Genomic DNA, 16,102 nt, shown 5'->3' with positions numbered 1-16,102 from the left:
ATGATAGTATGTGATTCAATTGTCCTTATGTATGTATAATATAATCCACTCGACATACCACGCAACTTCTCCAATATACGCTTCTGGGTATCATTGGAGGTAATGCATAGATACTCCACATTTTCTGCACTTTTTGTTTCAATGTGGCATCCATTTAGACGTATGTCTTTGAAACTCAACAAATTTCGAGTAGATTGAGTAGCATACAATGCATTATGTATGGACAATATTGTTCCATTTGGTAACATAATCTGGGCTTGCCCTGAACCTTGAATTACATCTGAAGGTCCTGATATTGTTGTTACCCCTACTCTTGTAAGTTTTAAGCTTGAGAAATACTTTCGATCACGAAGTATTGTATGTGTGGTTGCACTGTTTGCAAGACAAATATCTCCGCCATTTCTCATGTTCTGAGAATAACCACAATTTTTATCCATGCTCTCTGAGTAAGAGAATCAGAGTTAAAAGCAAGTTATAACAAGAAATTTACATGCCACTTTTATTGAATCTGAAAATACTACAAGTTCAGCATAATAAAAGTACATTAATGATTCAATCGGACTGGTATATTTCATTTCCCCTTTCCACAATATAGTCTGAAACATCTAGATGAGTTGTGTTCAACTGCCCTGATAAGTCAAACACTGGATCAGGTATATCCATTGGTCTAGCCTGGTCGAGAAAGTTAGTCTCGACACCCTTCTCCTTGAGGGAAGCTTGATACAGATCCACTAGATGTTTTGGGGTACGACAAGTACGCGCCTAATATCCATTGCCACCATACCTATGGCAGGCTCCTTCAGAGTTTCTAGGAGCATTGTTCATATGAGCTTTGCCTTTGTGGCGATTCACATTTTTGAAGCTCGGGCCTGAATTATTCCTGGGAACCTGGTTATGAAACTGAACTCCATGGTTCTTGCCTTTCCTATTCCATCGACCTCGCTTGTGGCCACGTCCTCGTTTATGATTATCACCACCAGAGGATGTGGCGTTCACTTCGAGAGAAGCAGCATTCACTTCTGGGAATGGTGCAGATCCAGTAGATCGGGAATGATGGTTTTTCATCAGGAGCTCATCATTCTGTTCAGCTACTAAGAGCACAGATATCAGCTGGTTATACTCAGTGTAGCCTCGCGCTCTATACTGTTGCTACAGGAGCACGTTGGAGGCATGAAATGTGCTGAGAGTCTTTTCCAGCATATGCTCCTCAGTAATAATATCCCTACAGAGCTTCATCTGAGAGGTAATTCTGAACAATGCAGAATTGTATTCTGCCACTGACTTGAAGTCTTGAATCCTCAGATGAGTCCACTCATAGCGGGCCCTTGGAAGAATCACCGTTGTCTGGTGATTGTATCTGCTTCTCAAGGCATTCCAGAGAGCTAACGGATCTTCAACCGTTAAGTACTCGCTCTTTAGCACCTCATCAAGATGGCGGCGAATGAAAATCATGGCCTTTGCCCGATCTTGAGAGGATGAGTTGCTCTCTTCCCTGATGGTATCTCCAAGATTCCCTGCTTCCAGATGGATCTTGGTATCCAGTACCCAGGTCAAGTAATTCTTCCCGGTAATATCCAGGGCAGCAAATTCAAGCTTCGCCAAGTTCGCCATTTTATTTTCTGAAAGAAAATGAGATGTGTAAGAACTTGCAATAATATGTATTCCTGGAGGAATATGATGTTAGAACTTCTGGTTCTTACAAATTTTTCATTTTGATCTTCATGCCAAAATGATAAGCACTCGAAACTTCTGGCTCGAGATTTTCAGGGTGAATGAGGAGGGCGATTGTACCGCACCATTCTCATTGAAATAATGTAATATAGAATGGGCGATTATTCCGCACCACTCAAGTAACAGGAAATTTAAATATGCAGAGCAGCGTGGGCGATTATACCGCACCACATTAAATTGCAATGAAATTAAACAGCAGGTAAATTCGAATATGCAGGGTAGGGTGTGCGATTATACCGCTCCACCTAAAAATTGCAGTAAAATTAAATCTGCAGTCCAAGATAGGTGATGATACCGCATCGTCTTGGATCGCAGTAAGATTAAATTTGCAGTTCAAGATGGGCGATTGTACCGCACCATCTTGGATTGCAGAAGAATTAACACAAATAAATACTGGGTTAGTAATCAATCTCTACACCAAACAAGTAATCAAAGATGTATGTAACCGTTAGTTGGAGAACTATGAGCAGGCAAGGAGCAAACAACTCGTCGCGAGGGTACACGGCGCAGTTGAGGCAGAGGAAGAAGATGAACAGTAAAAACCTTAAAGGAAACATTTTTTTTTCTTTCGTTCATTCGGCGAAGAGAGATGAGAGAATAATTATATTTAGAGACTCGTGCTGATAACGTGTTATAAAAGGGTTAAAGTTTGAGAGATAACCTTTTAAGTGGTAGGTGCAAGGTAGATGTAAAATGCCACACAAAAACTATAGCACAGGCAGATAATAAAAGGCAGAGGAATAGATGATGTTACTGATATTTCTCTCTTGTTTTTCTTCTTCATCTATTTTCTGTTACATGCGGAGTGCTCTATTTATAGAGCAACTCCGAACTGATGCAGTTAATGCATCTTGAAATTTAAAACGCATCCTCTGACACTTTCATTCAGCATAGGCATTGAAAACTTTGCCCATGCAGAAGACTTCTGCTTTGTGGGCATTCATTGCCAACTGACATTGAGACTTTTCAACAGCCTTTTTTTTTGGCTGCTTTTTATGTGATATTTATTCACTTCGCTGCCTTTTTTTTTTTTTTTTTTTTTTTGAAAACTAGATAAGATTTACGGGCATAACAGCCAAAAGAGTACAAGTAAGCCTGCAAAGAGGCAAAAACTACACAACAAACAGGCAATGCAAGGAGAAACAAGGATCCCGACGTCATATATGATGCTAAAACATCACTCCCTACACTACCCTCCGAGATACCTAGTGTGGACGAGGAAGTCCCTCATTGCGAAGCACATAAATTAGGGGAGATGAAGGTCTGTGAACCTAAACCCCATTGCTCATCTCCCAACATCATCGCGACGCCAAAAAGTGCCCTTGGAAGGCGAATCCCGCAAAGCTAAAATGGTTTTAGAGGAGTCAGATTCAAGAACCATAGAATGCCAACCCAAATTCTGACCAAGTACACATCCAATCTTAACAGCCAACACCTCAGCCATAGCCACGCTCTGAGCCTTCACACTATATCTACCTGCACCCAAAATACCCCCAGCATTGTTTTGTGCAACCACCCCAACAAAACCCAAGCCCAATGATGCTTCCCAACTGGCATCCACATTAAGCTTGATAAACCCTGGGCTTGGAGGAGTCCACGTGACAAGTACCACCGATAATGGAGGAGCAGTTTTCCGAGAGATAGTTACCTGAGTAGCATGCAGAAAAGTTCCGATAGAATTGGAAATTTCAAAGACTACCTTCGAGGGATAAATGGGTTGATGGTTGAAAAGGAAATTGCAGCGGGTTTTCCATATATTCCAACATGTAAAAGTAATATAAGACAGGAAGCGTCGCTTGTCAAACTTCGATCTTGGAGCCCCCTGCAAGCAATCCGAAAGCCTGTTTACCCAAGTGGTGACCGCCTCACGTTGGATGCGCAGACTCAAAGCACCCCCCAAACCATAGTAACTCAACCCACGAACACAGAAGGAGAAGATGCTCAATGGTCTCCTCCTGAGCATTGCAGATAGGGCATATAGGAGATGAAGAGGATCGTCTCTTGAATAAATTTTCCATGGTAGCAAGTGCCTCATTAAGTGACTTCCACATAAAACACTTAATATTTGGCAACGCCTCCGTACTCCATAGCCATTTCCAAAGCAAATGTGGTGTGTTGACCGAAGTAGAGGGTAGGAGAGATCTTTGGGAGCGTTGCCCATCCATGGTCCAATGGTAACCTGAGCGAACCGAATAGATTCCAGTTTTCTCACAAGGCCATATTAGTCAATCCCAAATCAATGGATTGCCAATGGGAGTTTCTAAAATCGCATCAGTCTCTCGGCGACAGAAAAGGTTTCAAGAATGAAATATACCAAGTCCCCGAGTTTTAACTGGCACACTACTCAATGGGAGAGATGGGAGCCAATGCTCAATCCAAACACGAACATCGCGATCATTCATTATTTGCCAGTGAGCTCCCCTCAGCAGAATGTCTCTTCCCACCAATAAACTAGACCAAAGCCAGGAAGCTCTCCTGCGTCTCTTGGCTTCAAGAAAGGAACAATTAGGAAAATATCTAGCTTTAAGAATTGTCGGCCACCTAGTATTCGGTTCAGTTATCAATCTCTAACATTGCTTTGCCAGAAGGGCATACTTAAACTTTTCAAAGTTTCAGAAACCAAGCCAGTCGTCAGACTTCGATCTGCATAACCTCTCCTTGGAAACCCAATGAATTCGGTTCTCACTACCATTCTGCCCCCACCAAAATTGAGAAATTAGAGAATCTAATTCATGACAGAACGTAATAGTGAATTTGAAAAGATTCATCGGATACGTCGGGTTTGCTTGCGCCACCGCCTTAATCAGAACCTCTCTTCCACGCTTGTGACAGCATTGATTGCTTCCACCCTTGAAGTTTCCCCAACAATCTACCTTTCACATAAGCCAATCCGCATTTCTTTGATCGACCCCATATAGCAAGCACACCAAGATAGGAACCCGGATCACCAACTTTCCCCACTCCCAAAATGGCAGAACCTCTGGCACATTACACCCAAAGAAAGCACCGTATTTCAATTTATTAACCTGTTGTCTTGACGCTAAACAGTAATGATCAATTAACTGAATGAGGCGCCTACAATTTTCATGTGTAGCCGTAGGGAAGATCAAAGTATCATCAGCAAAGAACATGTGTGAAGACCGGACCACCAAGATTCATCTGAACACCTTGAATCCACTGTCGATCATTGGCTTGTTGGAGCATAAGGTAAAAAACTTCACTGACGAATAAAAATAAGTATGGCCAGAGTGGATCTCCTTGCCTTAAACCTCGCGTAGGAACAAACTTAGAACCTGGATGTCCATTGAGAAGAATAGCGAAATTGACTGAAGAGATACAACCCATTATCGAACGGGTCCATCGTGAATTAAATCCCATCTTCTCCATCACCGCCAACAAGAAGTCCCATTCCACCTGACCATAGGCCTTATGCATATCTAACTTGAGTGCTAATTCGAATTTATGGGGGGCTTTTCGAAGTTTTAGAAAATGATACAGTTCATGGGCAATACCAATATTGTCTTGAATTTGTCTACCAGCTACAAAAGCATTTTGAGTAGGAGAGATCAATCCTGGTAAAATCGCTTTAAGCCGGTTTGCCATTACCTTTGAAAGCACCTTGTATGAATAATTACAGAGACTGATGGGTCGGAATTGTGAAACCAATTCCGGTGCTTGTACTTTTGGAATTAATACCACATGTGTTTCATTGATCCGAATTGGAGGTTGAGAGTTCACTTCACTGCTTTGATTAATTACAGAGACTGATGGGTCGGAATTGTGAAACCGATTCCAGTGCTTGTACTTTTGGAATTAATACCACATGTGTTTCATTGATCCGAGTTGGAGGTTTGAGAGTTCACTTCACTGCTTTGATTAATGTCCTACTTGATCATCCCTCATCTATTTTCCAAGCTATATGTAATTTCATTGTATTGAAGTGGGGTATGCGTAAAAATACTCCAGTCCTTTTAAAGCAGTAAGGCTCTTCTCTTGGAGAAGTACTTACACGAACCCGGTTTACCACTATGCGACATCACGATTTAGTAAGGTCATACCACGTACATATAAACTTACCCATAACATGGCACGGTAGAACTAGAATGTTACAATGATAATAAACTCATTTTATGAAAGAAGTTCTGAAGAGTTTTGGCCAACTTCCTGACTCTGCAATTTATTGAGCTTTAGAAACCCTTAAATTAGTTAAAACGACTCTAGATAAGTGTCTTATCATAGAATATTATGTTTTCTTTATTAAAACTAGTATATGCCCCACACTTTGTGTGTGAAAATAATTTTTATTTTTATTTTCAAATGGGAAGGAGAAAGGGAGAAAAAAAGCAATGAGGATTAGAGAATAAAGTTTTTTTTTTTTTTTTTTCCAAAATTAGAGGATGTTAGGATCACCTCTGGGTGAGGTTTTGAAAAAAAAAAAAAAAACTCTAAAATTTAGTTTGTGTGAATTTACTTTAATGCCCATGATTTTGTTTTGTGGTAGCTTCTTTTGATTGACAAAGAGAGTTTTATTAACATATACAAACAATATTGTCGCACAAATTAATTGGAACCATTTATTTATGATCAAATAGTTAAATACGACATTTTTATTTACTTAAATCAATCTTTGTCCTGCATGACGGCTCTAAATCATGGGAAGAGATCCTCTCTGGATCTATACATCCGGAGCTTAGCGATCAAATGATCCTGACCTTTAAAATTTGATTCTACAGCCAAAAGTAGAGAAGTTAATGAAAACTTTCGCAAGTTACAATAATTTTTTTCCGTGGAATCAAATTTTAAAGGCCACGATAATTTGATCTCTTGACTTAGGGTGTATAGATACAGAGAGGATCTCTTCCCTTAAATTATTGGCTACAGAAGCACTACAATTTAGTTTCCTGCATACTTGGCCTTGTGCCCACTCCAAAGCTGATCAACATTCTTCCCTAGCAAATCAACAAATAATCAGCACTATAACCACTCCTCAATTTCTTATTCATTTCAGCCACAAGCCCATTTCTCAAACTATTCAAATAGTCCAGAACCGAGCAGTGACATTGTACACCTGGTCCCATCTATCCCCCTGCCCGGGCTTAACCCAGTGACTTGGCGCGTAGCCGGCCTTCAACCTCACGTAATCAGCAATATCAACCCCCCCTCCCCCCGGCGGGGCTTGACTGTTCCCATTCCATTGCCACACGTGCGTCGACTCATAGTAAAGCACACCGTCTTCACATAGCCGGAGTAGCCAGCAACCAAACACATCACCCCCCACCACCCCACCCCCCCTTCGCCGGGGGGCTGTTCCCATTCCATTGCCACACGTGAACTCATAGTAAAGCACACCGATGATCTCCTCCTTCACATCACCGGAGTAACCAGCAATGTAGCTGGCGCTGACGTGGATCTCATTGTTGATGGTGAACGCGACCCCGGTGTTGTTTTCAACGATTAAGGTGACCTTGGAGACACTTTCCGCCAGCGGTTGTGTTTTGCTCGAACAAGCTCCATATGAAGTCGGTGGTGGAGATTAGGGTTTGCCTGCTGTAGGTTGCTCCGATTTCATTGTTGAAGCGGATTCCGCTGGGGTTTCCTCCCGCGGTGTTTGTGACGTAGTAGTCGACTGCATGGGTGCCAGGAAGGAGGCCTACTGCTAGTGTTATGAGCAAGGAGAGGAAACAAATATGGTGAAATGGAACCATGGCCTGTGACTAGTGAATTAAGTTAAGCTAGTGCCTTTGGTTTTTTTAACTTCTGGATCCTGTACAAATGTGCCATTCTTTGGATGGTTTATATATATAGCTATTTGTACCACTATATTCAACTTTTTAAATTTATTTTGAAAGATATTAATATAACTTTTGAGTTTTCTTTTTTTCTTTCATTTAGCAATCCTTTGTAGATGCTAGCAAAATCTACTTAAATCATATTTTGTAGACAACATGATGTGATAGTTACTTATTTAAATCATTAAAAAGAGGTATTCAACCATTAACCGCCACATTATGTAGTCTACAAAATATACTAAAAACCTGATCTCTCTAGTATTTTTCTAATAAATTTATCTAGAATTTAAATACATTTTACCTTTCACCACCAAAGTGCTTCTTAGTAGGGATGGATTTGGAACCGAAAAAAATCGAATTGAAACAAAAAGTTAAAAAGAAAAAAAAAAAAGGAACCTAAATTGGTTAGTTTTGTTTTGGTAGTTTAGAAACTAAAGTGAATCGAACCGAACCAAAGATTTAAAATGGTTTCGTTTTTGCAACTTTACTTAACCCTTGTACCTTTGGCATGTGACACACCCCGACCGGAGTCGAGGTATGCTGGCCGACATCCGAAGGTGACATAACCAAAAAGGAAAGTGATGCATAAAAATATGGATAAATTTAAACCAAAGCTAATATTTATTCAAACTAATACAGAGAGCGCGCAATAGTGGGAAGACCCATAAAACATAAATAGTCAGAGCATAGATGACAGTACGACATAAGTAGAGAAGTCGAATCTAGTTAAGGTACATATTACACAACCAGAAATAAGCTCCTACATTTATTTAGAGATATGTCAGAACCGCTAGAGATTCCACGTATGCCACAGAGAATTTAGCTAAATGCTAGAGGGGCGAAAAACAGAAGGTGTGAGTGGGCAAAAACAAAGGTTTATAGAACACATTTATTTTCTGAACATACTAACCCTTTGGCGTAAAACATGTATAATATCCAGAAAATCATACTACGTATAAGTATGAAATCAAATGTAAATCAACAATAATTCCATAAATATGCCATTCATAGAAGCATAATAAAATTAGGTGATCATCAATCTATGCTAACACACAAGTTCTTGCAGAGGGATTCTGACATGAACAAGACTGGGTGTAATCATAATATACGCTCTAGTACTACAATCACGTGAAGAATGGCGCTAGGTGTATAACATACAAGTCCTAGTTGCCTATTGCAAACTAGGACAGGACTGGCACCTACAATGGATCCAAGGTGAGCGTGCAATGCAATGTGAACATACATGTGAAGCCTAGCCCTGGCCAGGGGTGAGTACTACACTGGTGCAAGCCTGCATGATGAGCAAGTATAATGTATATGAACATGCCATGACAATAAATAAATCCCAATAATATAATGGCATTTTTAAAATTAAACAAAATATGGCATGATAGGCATAAAATCAACCCAAAAGCACTTGTGGAAACTATAAAACTTTATACATGATATATAAAAACAAATGCTCACTCACTGATACGTAGTTGTATCGAAGCCTCCTAGCCTTGCTTGTCCTCATACTTCCTCAGGGTAATTCTCTCCTATATGTAAAACAATTATACTAATTAATTAATTAGGACATACACTAAAAGGCTAGGCAAATCCCCCATAGTTTGCTCAAACGAAGGGTTTAAATATACAAAAACATTCTGGACGATGTCACGGACCTATACACGTCAACCACGTGCTGCTCGGAGTTTAGAAATGCCCTCATGCGCCGCTAGGTTGTGACCACACACGTGCCCATGCGCTAGCAGAATCATTAGGGAATATTCCATCAGATTTGATGGAATATTCCGTTATATCTAATGCCATCAATTAAATACGTTAACGGCCTCAGAACATTCCATTAACCTAATGGAATATTCCTCCTTCTTTTCCAATAGAGCTCTGCCGTCATCCACCGCCGCCAGGGCCGCCGTCTGGTTTGCTGAATTCTGAAAAATTTGGCTGGATTTTTGTAAAAGCTTTAAAACTTCATAACTTTCTCATTTCTCAACCATTTTCGACATACTTTATATGGAAATAAAGCTTGGGAAGAGAAGAACAAGTTTATACCTTTTAAAAATCCAAAAAGTGGATGGAAATGGACTGAAAAAGCCTCAAAGGTCTCAGACCTATTTCCGTCGTCTCAAAACTTAAGCTAGTGACTCCAGGGAGCTGTGTAGTTGCATCTAAACCATCCAAAACCTTGTAACTCGAACGGAGAGTCGTTGAGGAACCTACACCCGAGTCGGAGCTCTGAATTGCTCTGATTTGGAAGCTCAAAACTCAATCATTTTAGAATCGGTTCGTATAGATGGTGGTAGTTTAAGGTCTGATCCATGAGGGTTGATGATGGTGGTAGTTTGAGGTCTGATCCGTGACATTTGATGATGGTGTTTGTGTTACAGAAGGAAAAGAAAGGCTCAGCATGAATGAGAGAAGAAGAAGATAGATAGGGGTTTTTTGATTTGACAAAAGAGAGAGTGAACTGTCTGATTGGGTGAGAGAAATAAGGAGAGTGATTGATTGGTTGGTGAGGGAAAGCAGGTCATGGGATAGATTTAAAGAGAGAAGTGATAAGATTTGGTGAACTTTAAAATTACACAATCTAGCTCACCTTATCAAAAACAGCAATTTCCAACACTAAATTATTAGCCACATGTGTACAATTCTACCCGCTGTTAATGCACTTTAACTAAACTTACCTTTTTTGTTACAAATCCGATTCGGGCCTAACTCACGCTGACGCATTCATAACGGGTACTATTTAATTACGTAATAGAAAAATAAATTAAAAGTTGAATAACTATGTCCACGTTAGGTTGCACTTTGCCAATAACGACATAATCATCATTTTACACACTCGTGAAGAAAATTACATGAAAAATTAGGGACGGGTCATCACAACCTACCCCTCATAAGAACATTTTGTCCCCGAAATTTCAACACTACTAAAGATTATAGTTAAAGAACAAACATGGGTAAAGGTCTCGTATACGCTCCTCTGTCTCCCAGGTAACTTCCTCAACAAAGTGGTTTCTCTATAAGACTTTCACTATACAAACAATTTTGTTTCTAAGAACTTTGTCTTTCTAGTTAAGAATCGTCACTAGTACATCATCATAAGTCAAATCTGGGTTAATCTCTTATGGCTGAGGAGGAATCACATGTGATGGATCAGAGACGTATTTTCGTAGCATAAACACATGGAAGACATTATGTACTCTTGACAATTCTAGAGGTAGATCGAGTTGGTATGCAACTTCACCAACTCGCTCAATGATCTGATATGGCCCGATGTATTGAGGGCTTAGCTTTCCCTTCTTCCCGAAATGTATAATGCCTTTCCATGGTGACAACTTTAAGAATACCCAATATCAAACCTTATAAACTCTATCTGTCGAATATATGTTTGCTATACTCTTTTGTCGATCATGTGTTGCCTTCAGGCTATCCATTATCACTTGAATATTTTGTACCGTCTCATCCATAATTTCAGGACGCACCAAAACTCTTTCGCTGACCTCAGACCAACACAACGGTGTACAACAAGGTTTCCCATATAGCGCCTCAAATGGTGACATACCTATGCTAAAGTGAAAGCTGTTGTTGTAGGTGAATTCTATCAAAGGCAAATGCTTGTGCCATTCGTCTCTGAATTGTAGGACTGAAGATCTCATCATGTTTTCTAGCATTTGAATAGTTCTCTCTGATTGTCCATCGGTTTGAGGATGATAGGCGGTGCTATAGAGTAATTTCGAACCCAGAGCTTCTTGAAAAACTACCTAGAATTTCGTAGTTAATCTGGGGTGCCAATAAGAAATAATACTAATTGGAACACCATGATACTTGACAATTTCAGAAACAAAAAGTCTGGCTGATCGACTTAGCGGGTAGTTTTCACGAACAGGTTAGGTAGGAAATGCGCTGACTTGGTAAACCGATCAACAACCACCCAAATGCCGTCATAGCCATTACGCATGCGAGGCAGCTTGTACATGAAATCCATTATGATATCTTCCCATTTCCACTGAGGTATAGGAAGTGGCTGTAGCAACTCGAATGGTTTCTTTCTTTCCGCTTTGACTTATTGACAGACCGGACAACGACTCATGTACTTCGCAATTTCTCTTTTTATTCCTGGTCAATAGTAGAAAGGTCGAATAATATGATACATTTTAGTACTCCCAGGATGCATCGCATAAGTTGAGATTTGCGCCTCACCGAGTATTTCTTTCTTCAGTTCTTCCACATTCAGTACATACATTTGATCGCCTTGCATGAGCATACCATCAGGCCTTCGAATCCTTAGATCTCCCCTATTGCCATTCAATGCCAATTGCTTTAACTCCTAAGATTCTGAGTCATTCATCTGAGCCTCGAGAACACAATCGTGGAATGCAGGACTACCAAACCTATGCTCCGATGCCAAACTAACACACCTCGACCGGAGTCGAGGTATGTTGGTCGACACCTGAATATGAGGTAACCAAAAAGGAAAGTGATGCATAAAAATATGGATAAATTTAAACCAAAGCTAACATTTATTTAAACTAATACAGAGAGTGTGCAGTAGTGTGAAGAACCCATAAAACATAAATAGTCAGGGCATAGATGACAGTATGACATAAATACAGAAGTTGAATCTAGTTATGGTACTTATTACACAACCAAAAATAAGCTCCTAGATTTATTTTGAGATATGTTAGAACCACCAGAGATTCTTCGTACGCCACAAAGAGTTCAGCTAACTAAGTCCTGAAAGGGGTAAAACAGAAGGTGTGAGTGGGCAAAAACAAAGGTTTATAAAACACATTTATTTTCTGAACATACTAACCCCTCGCCATAAAACATGTATAGTTTCCAGAAAATCATACTACGTATAAAAAGTATGAAATCAAATGTAAAACAACAACAATTCAAGAAATACACCAATCATAATATCTCAACCGAAGCATAATAAAATCAAGTGCTCATCAATCTATGCTAACACATGAGTTCATGTAGAGGCTTTTTGACATGAACAAGACTAAGTGTAATCATAATTTACACTTTAGTAGTACAATCACGAGAAGATTGGTGCTAGGCGCATCAAGTGCTCATCAATCTATGCTAACACATGAGTTCATGTAGAGGCATTTTGACATGAACAAGACTAAGTGTAATCATAATTTACACTTTAGTAGTACAATCACGAGAAGATTGGTGCTAGGCGCATCACATACAAATCTTAGTTGCCTATTGCAACCTAGGACGGGACTGGTACCTACAATGGATCGAAGGTGAACGTGTGGTGCGATGTGAACCTATATGTGTAGCCTGGCCCTAGCCTAGGGCAAGTACTACACCAGTGCAAGCATGCATGATGAACAAGTATAATGTATATGAACATGCCGTGACAATATATAAATCCCAACAATATAATGGCATTTTTTAAATTAAATAAAACATGGCATGATAGGCATAAAATCAATCCAAAAGCACTTGTGGAAACTATAAAACTTTATATATAATATATAAAAACAAATGCCCACTCACTAATATGCAGTCGGATCGTAGCCTCCTAGCCTTGCGTGTCCTCGTACCTCCTCGGGGTAATTCTCTCCTATATGTGAAACAACTATACTAATTAATTAATTAATTAGGACATACACTAAAAGGCTAGAAAATCCCCCATAGGTTGCTTAAACAAAGGGTTTAAATATACGAAAACATTCTACACGACGTCACGGACCTATACACGTCTACCACACGCCGCTAGGTTGCAGCCACACACATGCCTACGCGCCTGCATGCTCTGGAAAAATCCTCAGGGAATATTCCGTCAGATTTGATGGAATATTCCGTTACATCTAACGGCGTCAGTTAAATACCTTAACGGCATCAAATATTCCATTAGCCCAACAGTATATTTCTCATTCTTCTCTGGTAGAGCTCTGCCACCTATGCCGCTGCATGGTTCCCTGGATTTTGATTGGACAAAAGAGAGAGCGAAACTGTCTGATTATGTGAGAGAAATGAGGAGAGTGATTGATTGGTTGGTAAGGGAGGGCATGTCGCAAGATAGATTTAAAGAGAGAAGTGATAAGATTTGGTACACTTTAAAATTACATAATCCAGCTTACCTTATCAAAAATAGTAATTTCCAACAATAAATTATGAGCACACATGTATACAATTCTACCCGTTGTTAACACACTTTAACTAAACGTAACTTTCTTGCTACAAATCCGATCTGGGCCTAACTCGCGCTCACGCATTCGTAACAACGAGACCTATTTAATTATGATAATAGGAAAAATAAATTAAGAGCCCAATAACTACATGCACATCAGGTTCCACTTTGCCAATAAGGGCATAATCGTCATTTTCACACTCGAGAAGCAAATTACATGGAAAATTAGGGATGGGTAGTCACAACCTACCCTCCTTAAGAAAATTTCGTGCTTGAAATTTCAACACTTCCGAAGATCATAGTTAAAGACCAAATGTGGGTAAAGGTCTTGCATACACTCCTTTGTCTCCTAGGTAGCTTTACCAAACGAATGGTTTTGTTTTTGAAAACTTATTCTTTCCAAGCAAGAATCATCACTCGAACCTCATCATAAGTCAAATCTAGGTTAATCTCTAACGGTTGAGGAGGACTCACATGTGACGAATTAGAGATGTATTTATGTAGCATAAACATGTGGAACACATTATGTACTCTTGACAATTCTGGAGGTCGATCAAGTCAGTATGCAACTTCACCAACTCGCTCAATAATCTGATATGGCCCGATGTAACAAGAACTTAGCTTTCCCTTTTTCCCAAAATGTACAACGCCTTTCCATTGTGACAGCTCTAAGAATACCTAATCTTCAACCTTATAAACTATTTCTGTCGAATGTCTGTCTACTATACTCTTTTGTCGATCATGTGCTGCCTTTAGGTTATCCTTTATCACTTGAATATTCTATGTTGTCTCATCCACAATTTTAGGACCCACCAAAACTCTTTCGCCAACGTCGGGCCAACATAACGGTGTACGACAAGATTTGCCATGCAGCACCTCAAATGGTGACATACCAATGCTGGAGTGAAAGTTGTTGTAGGCGAATTCTATCAAAGGTAAGCATTTGTGCCATTCATCTCCAAACTGCAGAACTAAAGATCTCAACATATCTTCCAAAGTCTGGATAGTTCTTCTGATTGTCCATCGGTCTGAGGATGATAGGCGATGCAGTAGAGTAATTTCAAACCTAGAGCTTCTTGAATAGCTACCCAAAATTTCGAAGTAAATCTTGGGTCTCGATAAAAAATAATACTAATAGCAACACCATGATACTGGACAATTTCAGAAACAAAAAGTTCGCCCAATCCACTTTGTGGGTAGTTTTCACGAACAGGTAGGAAATGCGCTGAGTTGGTAAGCCAATTAACAACAACCCAGATACCGTCATTGCTATTACGCGTGTTACAGTGGGAAGAGAAAGGCTCGGCGTGAAGGAGAGAAGAAGAAGAGAGGGGTTTTCTGATTGGACAAAAAAGAGAGGGAAGTTGTCTGATTGGGTGTGAAAAATGAGGAGAGTGATTGATTGGTTGGTGAGGGAGAGCAGGTCACGGGACAGATGTAAAGAGAGAAGTGATAAAGATTTGGTGCACTTTAAATTGCACAGTTTGGCTCATCTTATCAAAAACAGTAATTTCTAACACTAAATAGCACACATGTGCACAATTATACCGTTGTTAATGCACTTTAGCTAAATGTAACTTTTTTGTTACAAATCTGATTCAAGCCTAACTTCATGCATTCGTAACAACGAGTAATATTTAATTACGTAGGAAAATAAATTAAAAGCCGAATAACTACATCCACATCAGGTTCCACTTTACCAATAAGGGCATAACCATCATTTTACACACTCGAGTAGAAAATTACATGGAAAAGTAGGGACGGGTCGTCACAGCTTGGGTATGCATTTGGCTTCCATAAACAGAAAGGAATTTCAAAACATTATCCTTAGCAGGTATCTTTTAAATTTCAACAAGCCAATGCCAAATTATTAGTTATGGAGGATTAGAGATTGAAGGCAGGTTTGGTGGTCTGTTGAGTCATTGACTCTGCTTTCTTGATATTTGAGTGGATTTTCCATTTACTTAGTGTTTGGGTTAATATTTGAACTTTGGACTTAAAGGAATGGAAGCCCAAAAGAGCTAAAGTGAAGGAACTCGCCCGAGGCCTAGCACCAAGCCTAGCCATCCATCTCAAGACAATATGGCGACCCCTTATTAATGAAAAGGTTATGTGCTTACAAGAGAAGTGACAATCAATGGAAATCAACCTACTCTCAGCCCAAAAACACTTTCTAATGGCAGAACATGTAAAAAAAGTGATGATTCACTAAAGCGCTTTTGGGCAAAGCTTTCAACAGTCAAGATAAATGTCTATAAAAGGAGGAAGAAGCCCCAGAGACAAAGACATTTAACCAATCAAACAAACAAACATACAAACTCTACTCTCAAGCCATATTTGCATCTCAAAGCTGTAATCAGCTCGGATTTCAATCCTTTTCAGGATCATTCCTTACAAAAGCCATCTTTTGTCTAGTTTAAAGCTT

At 39.7% G+C, this 16,102-nt stretch overlaps 1 pseudogene; it reads right to left on the bottom strand.

Moving 5' to 3' along the window:
* Window positions 1-6,624: 6,624 nt before the first annotated feature.
* Window positions 6,625-7,436, bottom strand: LOC103967306 (annotated as a pseudogene).
* Window positions 7,437-16,102: the final 8,666 nt, after the last annotated feature.

This window comes from the organism of the source record quoted next, unplaced genomic scaffold, assembly GCF_019419815.1.
Source record: "Pyrus x bretschneideri cultivar Hongxiangsu unplaced genomic scaffold, Pyrus_bretschneideri_v1 Contig89, whole genome shotgun sequence".
Taxonomy (NCBI): domain Eukaryota; kingdom Viridiplantae; phylum Streptophyta; class Magnoliopsida; order Rosales; family Rosaceae; genus Pyrus; species Pyrus x bretschneideri.
The sequence above is the reverse complement of the archived record's forward strand: the minus strand, read 5'-3'. Positions and strand labels throughout refer to the sequence as shown.